Below are 11,740 nucleotides of genomic sequence, written 5' to 3'. Positions count from 1 at the left end.
TTATCTCTCTATCATTTATCATGTCGCAAAATTATAAAACAATTAGTAACTATAGAGGAAGCATCGTAAATCTTACCATTTATGTGCATATATAATTTACTATTATTCTGCTATAAAACATCCTTTTTAACTACGAGATTTCTTAATTTTTATGAAAATTATGTGCAACTATATGCTAAGAGACACTTTTTGTTTGCTCCACTAAATATTAAGGAATACAACGATCATGTGATGGCAGTTGTACATTGTGAGGCTCATGTGTGGTTTACTATCTCATCTCAAGTAATGCTGAACTGTTGATGTTTAGTTAACCCTTGATATTCAACATCGTTGCACTGAATTCAAAGATTAAACTTATCTCAATGTTTCTGATACGCTGATTGTTAAAAGTTGGGAGCTTTAAATTTATGAATATATATCTCCAGATAGCTAGATAGATATATTTTTTGGTATAAAACTATAAGTTTTTGAAATCCAATACCTTAGACCTTATGAAAAATAAATTTTTAGAACTCAGCTCCATAACCTCTTTATTACTAAATGATTGGGTAGGTAAATGAGTTATAAACCTATTCTTTAACTACCTAATGGGATGAGACTGTGACTTCCATAGTATTGTGGACCACGAATAATGTCATATCAAGTAATTTGATAATTCAGTAATTACATGTATGTCAACGTACCCTCTTTCAACATCTATGTAGAATGGTATTTCACCTTCGCTATTTTGATTATCCTTATAACTTGGATCGGCCTCTACCAGTAGTTTAGATATTGCCAAGTTACCTTGCATGACCGCTATGTCTAAGGCAATGTTCCTATTTTCATCAACTCGCCTAATGAAAGCTTGAAAAGAAGTAACTGGATTACTATTAGCATCCATATTATTAATAGAATCTGAAGCAGAAGAAGGCAAATGTCTAGCTGCATCAATAAGGATCGCAACCGCTTCAATGCCATTGTCGTGATTCTTAATGGCAGCATGCGAAGTCGTACCACAACCAGGACCATCTAAATTAAATGGAATAATTGTGCAAGTTATCTAAATCATCTTCAGTATATTGGTGTACCCTCTTTCTGCAGCTATGTAGAATGGTAATTCGTCTTTTTGAATACCTGGATAACTTGGATCGACATGTACTAATAGTTTTGTGGTATCCAAGTTACCTTGCATGACTGCTAGGTGCAAGGGAGAGTTCAAATCTTCATCACCTTGCCTGAGGAAAACTAGAAAGGAATTATCTGGATTGGAATCAGTATCATCAACATATGAATCAGAAGAACGAAAATGTCTAGCTGCATCAATAAGGATCTCAAGAACTTCAATTCCATAGTTGTCATTCTTAACAGTATCATGCAAAGTAGTACTACCACCAGTGTAATTATTAGTCGCTAAACACGCGCTAATAATACACGCAAGTATACGAGTTCGCAAGTAGTATAGAATCTTTTCTAGTTCGTTCCCACAGAGACTGTATTGGTTAACTATTTAATTTATGCACCTAAGCAACAATGTATGGTTATTATCCAATGCTAAGACGAATAACAAATTGAGATTGTTTATAACTAAAAATCACTAATAATTATAACTACGAGAATAAGATTGACCGAATTAATATATATGACAAACATGGGATTCTAACTTCATTAAATACTTCATTCAATAGCATTATTTTTCTTAACCTTAGCATGCAATGGTGATGACACTAATCAGATAACACGAAACTGATAAACGCCAACTTTCGTTGCACGAGTACCATTCTACCAGACATCCACAAAAGAGATAGAAGCTGAATATGCACCAATTATATTGAGACCCTATATGTCTATAGAATTTGACAACATAACGGTTTAAACACAAGTTATTTATCTTGATTACATAGGGTAAGTAAGATGGTTAAAATTACCTACGAATCATGCATGACACATACATGAACCTACGCTAGCATGACAAGTTCTAAATCCTTAAATTCACTTTCACTTCATTAAGAATTAACACACTATCTTATAAGTTCGCGACGCTCATAAGACGAATACGCACAACCGATACTAGGATATCATACAATCACCACATACTAAGGCATCAAATAATTTAACTAAAGAATTCCATAAATAAATCCGCTAGAACCCCGCGATAACGATTAGCCCATGATCGGACTCATCATCAACATGGGTTCCGATGAAAACATGATATAGTAAACGTAGTCTTTATACGAATAATTTAAACCAAGTACACACAAGAGTATAGGTTCAACAAAACAAGAAACAAAGATTCATATGAATAAACTAGATCATTTTCGCCTTTGCTGAATTGTGCTAAAGGTCTCTTGCTGTCTTCTCCTTGCGCTCTCATCCATCTCTTTATTAAAATGTCCTAATATGAATATATATATAGCAGCCCTCAACAATATGGAAGCCTTCCCTTTTAGAATTGTATTAGAAACAGGATTCTTGAATTCGGCATCGGCGCGGGCGCGCGCTATCACAGCGCGGGCGCGCTGTATTTCTGGAACCCCGGCGCGGCCGCGCGCTATCACAGCGCGGGCGTGCCGTCCTTCTGGGAAAAACTCAGATTTCTTCTTATATCTTGCTGCTTCGAGCTGGCTTTTCACGAGCTTTTATTCCAACACCACCTGGACACCAAATTAGCACCAAAACAATGCTAATTCACCTGATTACCTATATAATGCCTGAATTGCAAAAAACTAGAAAACACATTAAAACACTTAACAACTTGAGTACAAATGCATTAATTCAAAGCTTATTAGAGCATAATAAAGTGTCATAAATGCCACTCAACATACCCCCAAACTTGAATCGATGATTGTCCTCAAGCATAAACAGAATCAAAGAACAAGAAACAAAAAATGCATGAATGCAACTGTATGAATGCAACAATCCCAATAGAATAACTCAACCAATCAACAAGCAATATATCAACAAATGCAGTTACTCGCATGAAGTTCAATCAAATCATACAAATCAACTTACAAACTAGAGACTTGCGTGTGTGAAGATGCTTACAGATATACTATCGCAACTAGATCAATAACCATGACTCACTACTCATCAAGGCAATCGCAAGGTTATAAATAAAATAAAAAGCTAGACTCAAAATAACTTATAACACTTCAATTCTTATATTGGAGTTTTATACAGATTCATGCTTCTATTCACAATAAAATAACACAAGTATGCTTATTTGATTGTGCAATGAGTGAGGTCCACAAAAGACATATACAATAACACCCATGTATCGAGCGTTAGGTTAGCGGATCCCAGACCATAAAAGCCTTAGGTCACTAGGCACAAAGTCCCCTAAGAACTTAATAACTCGAGTACTAAAGAGCCCACTCGTGATCAATTATAGATAACACTTATTCTTTTTTCTTCTTTTTTTCTTTTATTTCTTCTTTTTTTTCACAATTTCCGAATGAGTGCGTTTCGCTCCATCTCATTCAACCCTAGACTACTCATAAAAATATGAGCCGCCTACTAGCCATATGACACCTAGCCACACAACTAGAAATGAAATCCAATTTCTCCAATTTTTAAATATCCATGTCTTTTATTATTAAGAGAATACCCTAAATTCTAAATATAAACAAGCGATTAAACCTCGACAAACAAATAAACCATGATCATAATCTAACACTCCAGCAACCTATAAGACTTAGTGAAATACAAGTGTCTCTAGCATGCAAATCAATCCAATAAGACTCAACATCACTAAATACGACATCACTACACTAGCATCAATATCACAAGTCAATCGGAAAAATTATCTAAGAGATCATGTTACAATGCAAATGCATGAAACTACATGAACAAAATATCATAAAACTACCAAAATAAAAAAAAACTACATGACAAAATATGCAAACTATATGAACTAAACTATCATGAACATGCAAACTATATGAGACTCACACAAACATATTCCTTCAACTACTACCTCCAAACTTAAAATATTCACTGTCCTCACTGAAGGTAATAGTAAGGAATCAGGCATACCTACTCTAAATTAGAATCCTCACCCTCAAGGGGTGGAGTGTCAGGCGTGTCAGGAGGTGGATACACAGAGTCCTCACCAAATACTGGCCACTGAATGTCAAATCCGGTGGCTCTAAATGCAGTCTCAAGTGCCTAAGTGAGATCGTGTGCAAACCGACTATGGATGTCGTGCATCGCATCCATCCTCCTCGCAAGACCCTATACTTCGTCGAACTCAAACCAGCTCCCATCTCTGCTCCTGCTGCCTCCTGCTGCTGCTGCGATGGTCCTCCTTCATCTCCTAACTGAGATCTCCATGCAGTCCTGCTCGCATGACCAGCAGCTGGCCTCCCACCAGGTAGGTGGTCAAAAGAATACCCAAGCCCCTTCCAATCGGGCTTGCCTCCATCCAATTCCTGCATCGTAGCCAAAGTAGTGCTATCGATCGGAGCACTTGAAATCTACAACTGCTCATGTGTGGGCCAATGCACCCAAACTGCCACGCACGACTTTGTCACCACGGACGCATACGGAATAGACCCCGTAGTGCTCCCCCTCAAGAACTTTAGAATCCCCTGAAAGATAACCATCCCCAAATCTATATAATCACCCTGCAGAATGCCCCATAACAGCCGTGCATGCTCTATAGTAACCTCATGCACATGTGAAGATGACATGATATTAGCACATATAAAAGCATTCCATGCACGGGAAAACCTGTTCATGTCGGACGCCGGGAACGTAGAATACTCGGCTACTGTGCCCCTCTTGATATTCCAGTGTGTGTCGGGCCGGCACAGAGTAGAAACAATGAGATCCGGATCAAAATCTTCTGGAGTCTTATCGTTTCAGGTATCCTGCCCGGGCTTCCTCGCGAGCTGCTCAATCACAGTCCTGATAGCCTCTGCACTATACTCCACCATCCTCCCTCGTACCACAGTGAAACCATTCTTCTCGGCCTTGGCATTCGCATAGAACTCGCGAACCACACTCATAGGCACAGCAGCTGGAGCCTCAAAAAAAAGGAACCCAACCCATCTCAATAATCACCTCCAAAAGCTTACCATCGTTCCCTGATGGCAGAAAACCTCACTCCTTGATGATTGGCTTCGAGAGAAGCCTCGTGTACTCCTCCTCAGCTTCAGGAGTAGAAAACCTGGGCCTTACACCACTCGGAGTTGAAGAATCGGTGGTGCTGCTTCCAACTTGTGTTCTTTGTCTCTTGGGTGCCATGGAAATTGATTAGAGAGAATAAAAGTTGTGTTTGAGAGAAAATTTGTGTTTGAGAGTTTGTGAATTAGTGAAGAAGTTTGTGTATAGGGTGTATGTATATATAGGTGGTGAAAAGAGAATTAGATATGGAATAGAAGTGGGATTTGATTATGGGAATAATGGGAGTAATGGGTTTGATTTGGAGAGGGAATTATGGGATGTGGGGGAGTAAAATAAGGTTGAGAATTGATTTTGGGACAAAATTCCCGTTCCCCCCCCCCTTAAACTGCTTTTTATTTTTTTCCAGAGTCGGGACACGGTGTGGCCGCGCGCTACTTCTGCCAAACCGGCGCGGGCGCGCGCTGTAACAGCGTGGGCGGACCGTGTTTCTGTGTAAATGGCGCGGCCGCACGCTGGGACAGTGCAGGCGCGGCCGCACGCTGGGACAGTGCGGGCGCTCCAGGCTTCTGTAGTCAGACCTGAATTTTTCCATTTTTTTGATTTTTTTGTGATTTTCTCTTTTCTTCTTGCTTCCTCTACTTATTAATGTACAACAAACTTGGGTTGCCTCCCAAGAAGTGCTTTTTTTACGTCGCTAGCTTGACGTAGAATCTTGAGATCAAGTGGACAATAAAACGACACTAACCACCTCGGGGGTTGCCGTGTCACCATAATAATGCTTCAACCATTGACCATTTACCTTGAATGCTTGGCCTGGATCATTCTAAAAAATTTCCACCGCTCCATGTGGAAATACAGTTTTGAATATGAAGGGCCCTGACCATCTTGACTTCAACTTTCCTGGAAAAAGATGGAGACAAGAGTTGAATAAAAGAACTTGTTTCCTTGGCATAAATTTCTTGAGCACTAGACCCTGATCGTGCCACCTCTTGACTTTTTCCTTATACATCTTGTTGTTCTCATAAGCTTGAAGTCGAAACTCGTCAAGTTCATTCAACTGAAGCATCCTCTTCTTTCCAGCTGCATCCAAGTCCAGATTCAATTTCTTCAAAAGCCAAAATGCTTTATGCTCGAGCTCCACAGGCAAATGACACCCCTTACCATACACCAACTGAAATGGCAACATTCCCAATGGAGTCTTATATGCTGTTCTATACGCCCAAACAGCTTCATCAAGCTTTAAAGACCAATCCTTCCTTGATGGACATACCACTTTCTCCAAAATGCGCTTGATCTCTCTATTAGATACCTAAGCTTGACCATTTTTCTGAGGATGATAAGTCGTAGTAATGCGATGATTCATATTATACCTTTTCATCATGGCAGTGAACTTGCGATTACAAATATGCGACCCCTAATCACTGATTATGACTCTTGGAGTTCCAAACCTTGTGAAAATCTGCTTATGAAGAAAATTAAGTATCACTTTCGCATCATTCGTTGGAAACGCCTTAACTTCAACCCATTTCGACACATAATCAACTGCCAACAAGATATACTAATTGTTACAAGATGAGACAAATGGCCCCATGAAGTCAATTTCCCAAACATCGAAGACCTCAACCTCGAGAAGCACATTAGGAGGCATCTCATCCCTCTTAGACATATTGCCCACACGTTGACATCGATTATATTTCAAAATGAACTGATGAGCATCTTTAAAAAATGTTGGCCAAAAGAAACCTGCTTGAAGAACACGAGCTACTGTCTTTTCTCCACCATAATGTCCTCCATAAGCTGTTGAGTGGCAATCTCGCAAGATCCCCCCCGTTTCGCTGTAAGGAATACATCTCTGATGATTTGGTCAGCTTCTTGGCAAAAAAGAAACGACTCATCCCACATATACCACTTCACTTCATGAAGAAACTTCTTCCTTTGAGCATAAGATAAATCGGGAGGCATGATATTACTCACAAGGTAGTTCACGATGTCTACAAACCACGGCTCTTCTTCTTGCACTCCAAATAGCTGCTCATCGGGAAAAGAGTCATTTATCAATGTCTTATCCAATGAAGTAGCATTAGGATTCTCTACACGTGAGAGATGATCAGTAACTTGATTTTCAGTTTCTTTTATGTCCTTGATCTCTAGTTCAAATTCTTGGAGCAAAAGAACCTATCGAATCAATCTAGGATTAGAATCCTTCTTTGAGACGAAATATCGAATGGCGGTGTGATCAGTGAAAACTGTCACCTTAGTCCCAAGTAGATAAGATCGAAATTTCTCAAAACCATAGATAATAGCCAAAAATTCTTTTTCCGTAGTAGTGTAATTCAGTTGGGCACCATTTAGAGTCTTACTAGCGTAGTAGACCACATGAAATATGTTATTCTTCCTCTGCCCAAGAACTGCTCCAACTGCATAGTCACTTGCATCGTACATCATCTCAAAAGGCTCATTCTAATCAGGCGCAGTTATGACAGGTGTCGTGATTAAACTATACTTCAATGTCTCAAAAGCTGCAAGGAACTCGTCATCAAATTTAAAAGGAACATCTTTCTTTAACAGACTGCACAAAGGCTTGAAATTTTTGAGAAGTCTTTGATGAATCGCCTGTAGAAACCCGCATGACCAAGAAAACTGCGAATTTCCTTAACAGAAATAGGTGGAGGGAGATTCTCAATGACCCCCACCTTGGCCTTGTCCACCTCTAGACCTTATTAGAAACCTTGTGCCCGAGAATAATGCCCTGACGCACCATAAAATGACATTTCTCCCAATTGAGAACCAGATTGGTCTCAACACACCTCTTGAGAACGTGTTCCAGATTCTGCAAGCATTCATCAAAAGAATCGCCAAAGACTGAGAAGTCGTCCATGAACACCTCTATATTCTGGCCAATCATGTCAGAAAAGATGGCCATCATACATCTCTGAAATGTGGCTGGTGCACGACAAAGACCAAAAGAAACTCGTCTGAAGGCGAAAGTACCAAATGGACAATTGAAGGTAGTCTTCTCTTGATCTTCTGGAGCGATACAAATCTGATTATAACCCGAATAGCCATCCAAAATACAGTAATAGTCATGACCGGCCAACCTGTCAAGCATCTGATCAAAGAAGGGCAATATAAAGTGGTCCTTCTTAGTGGCTTTGTTCAGCTTCTGATAGTCCATGCAGACTCTCCACCCCGTGACTGTCCGTGTAGGAATAAGCTCATTCTTCTCATTTACTACCATAGTAATTCCACCTTTCTTTGGCATACATTGAACCGGGCTTACCCATGAACTGTCAGAGATAGGATAGATGATCCCTGCATCTAGCCACTTCATAATTTCCTTCTTCATTACTTCCTTCATGATTGGATTAAGTCTTCTTTGCTGCTCGACTGTAGGCTTGCTACCTTCCTCTAGCAGAATTTTATGCCTACAGTAAGAAGGGTTGATCCCCTTGATATTCGCTATAGTCAATCCTATTTATGATTTGAACTCTCTCAGAATCCTCAATAACTTTTCCTCATCACTACCTGAAAGGTCAGATACAATAATAACAGGCAGAGTAGATGCATCACCTAAAAACGCATACCCAAAATGCTCAGGTAAAGGCTTAAGCTCAAGAGAGGGGGCTTCCTCAATAGAAGGCTTGAGGCGTTTAGGAGCTTTGTTCAATTCCTCCATTCCAAGAGATTCAAAAGGCATATCAATTTTCCTTTTCCAGGGGGAAGCATTCAAATATTGCAATTGTTCTTCACCTTCGTCATCTTCACTATATGAATTTTCCAATAAGGTTTTTTCTAAGGCATCAGACCTTAGCAATTGATCAAGTTCCGGTGCGACCACCGAATCGACCAACTCCACTTTTAAGCACTCCTCATTCTCATTAGGAAATTTCATAGCATTGAACATATTAAAAGTAACATCCTGATCCAGAACTCGCATTGTAAGCTCACCTTTCTGAACATCGATCAAGGTTCGACCAGTTGCCAAGAAAGGTCTTCCCAAGATTATGGGAATCTTTTTATCCTCCTCGAAATCAAGAATTACAAAATTAGCAGGAAAGACGAGTTTATCAACCTTGACCAAAACATCCTCCACAATACCTCGCGGATATGTAATAGAACGGTCGGCCAACTGCAAAGTCATATACGTCGGTTTAGGATCAGGTAGATCCAACTGCTTGAAAATTGACAAAGGCATCAGATTGATGCTAGCTCCCAAATCACATAAGCATCTGTCAAAAGATACTTTTTCAATAGTACATGGAATAGTGAAGCTTCCTGGATCTTTAAGCTTTGAAGATAACTTCTGCTGCAGCACAGTACTGTATTCCTCCGTAAGAACGACAGTTTCTAAATCATCTAGCTTCACCTTCCGAGAGAGAATACCTTTCATAAACCTTGCATATTTAGGCATCTGCTCGAGAGCCTCGGCGAAAGGTATGTTGATATGAAGTTTCTTGAACACCTCCAGAAACTTCTCAAATTGCTTATCCAACTTTTTCTTCTGCAGCCTCTTAGGAAAAGGCGGTGGAGGATTGATCTGTTTCTCCCCTGTATTACCCTCAGGTGGAGTGTGCTCAACAGTAGTCTTCCTTGGTTCCACTTCTTTATCCTGTTGCTTTGCTTCTTTCTCAGCCCCAGCTTCTTCCGTTAACTCTTGAGTTTGTTCGGGATTCACAACCTTCCCAGACCTCAAAGTGATTGCCTTTACCTGCTCCTTGGCTTCCTTCTTTCCTGACACTTCAGTATCACTGGGCAATGTACTAGGTGACGATTTAGCAAGGCATTGGCAATTTGCCCAATCTGATTTTCCAAGGTTTTGATAGAAACAGCTTGACTCTTGCACATAAGCTTCAACTCCTCTTATTCAGATTTTTTATTAGATTTTTGCAGCTAGAGTTGTTGTCTTGGTGCATACGGCGGTTGCTGAAAACCAGGGGGTTGTACTGTTTAGCTGGATATTGCTAATAAGGTTGTTGAACCGCATTCTGAGCGTTGCTCCAAATGAAATTCGGATGATTGCGGTTATTAGGATGATAGGTGGCTGGCACAGGTTGCTGCGATCGCTGGAAGCTGCTCACGAACTGAGCTGATTCACTAGAAATTGTGCACTGATTAGTCTCATGGGCACCAGCACAAAGCTCACAGATACTAGTGATTTGATTAACTCCATAATTCGCCAAAGTGTCCACCTTCATTGTCAAAGCCTTAAGTTGGGCAGCGATAGCAGTTGCTGCGTCCAACTCCATAATTCCTGCTACTTTTCCCTGAGTCAGTCTCTGGGAAGGATTCTGGTACTTATTAGCAGCCATTAGTTCAATAAGTTCATAAGCTTCATCACAGCTCTTAGCCCACAAGGCTCCTCCTGATGCTGCATCAAGCATGGGTCTAGAAGTTGGACTCAATCCATTATAGAAACAGTTGATAATCATCCAATCAGGCATGTCATGGTGTGGGCACTTCCTTAGCATCTCCTTATATCGATCCCAAGCCTCACACAAAGATTCTCTAGTTTGTTGAGCAATCTGACTAAGAGCATTCCTAATTGCGGTAGTCTTTGCCATGGGGAATAATTTAGTGAGAAAATTTTGAGCAAGATCTTCCCAAGTGGTGATAGACCCTGCTGGTAGAGAGTGTAACCAGCACTTAGCCTTGTCCCTCAGAGAGAATGGGAAGAGACGTAGCTTGATAGCATCTTCAGTCATACCATTGAATTTGAAAGTGTCGTAGATCTCGATGAAATTCCTAATGTGCATGTTGGGGTCTTCAGTTGGAGAACCCCCAAACTGAACTGAGTTCCATATCATCTGGATCGTTCTTGACTTAATCTCAAAAGTGTTAGCCCTGATGGCTGGTTTAATGATGCTAGACTGAATGTCATTAATCTTAGGCTTAGAATAGTCCATCAAAGCCTTCGGATTTTCTGCTTGATCACTCATAGCGACTACAATTGGCTCTTCAACTTTCTCTTCTTCCTCTAACTTCTCTTTATCCTCAAAAACTTCCCTACGAACCACCACAAGTTCTTCCTCGGCTTTATCCAGTGTTTTCTTATGAGTACGCGAACGCGTATGCATACACCCTCGCTAGAGTACCTGAAACAAGACAAGGAAACAGATAAGTAACAATGTCCGAGTCAATGAACTTTAACAACCACTGATGGAAAGCACATAAACTATAAATTAACACTGAAGTCCCCAGCAGTGGCGCCAAAAACTTGTTAGTCGCTAAACACGCGCTAATAATACACGCAAGTATACGAGTTCGCAAGTAGTATAGAATCTTTTCTAGTTCGTTCCCACAGAGACTCTATTGGTTAAATATTTAATTTATGCACCTAAGCAACAATGTATGGTTATTATCCAATGCTAAGACGAATAACAGATTGAGATTGTTTATAACTAAGAATTACTAATAATTATAACTACGAGAATAAGATTGACTGAATTAATATATATGACAAACATGGGATTCTAACTTCATTAAATACTTCATTCAATAGCCTTATTATGTTAGATATATTTGATAATATCATGACTAATATGATTTGTGTTTAGTTTTCAGATCTTACTTAACAGGACAAATCAGTACTTAACTGGAAATCAACATTTATACTGAAGTCAGAACTTAAGTTGTC

General features: G+C 39.9%; 1 non-coding gene across 1 annotated transcript; it reads left to right on the top strand.

Annotated features, from left to right (window-relative positions):
* The first annotated feature begins 10,545 nt into the window (after positions 1–10,545).
* LOC141709710 (small nucleolar RNA R71) lies at positions 10,546–10,652 on the top strand. The gene has a single exon (XR_012570275.1). It is a non-coding gene; the product is annotated as a small nucleolar RNA R71 (small nucleolar RNA).
* Positions 10,653–11,740: the final 1,088 nt, after the last annotated feature.

This window comes from Apium graveolens, chromosome 2 (assembly GCF_009905375.1).
Source record: "Apium graveolens cultivar Ventura chromosome 2, ASM990537v1, whole genome shotgun sequence".
Taxonomy (NCBI): domain Eukaryota; kingdom Viridiplantae; phylum Streptophyta; class Magnoliopsida; order Apiales; family Apiaceae; genus Apium; species Apium graveolens.
The sequence above is the reverse complement of the archived record's forward strand: the minus strand, read 5'-3'. Positions and strand labels throughout refer to the sequence as shown.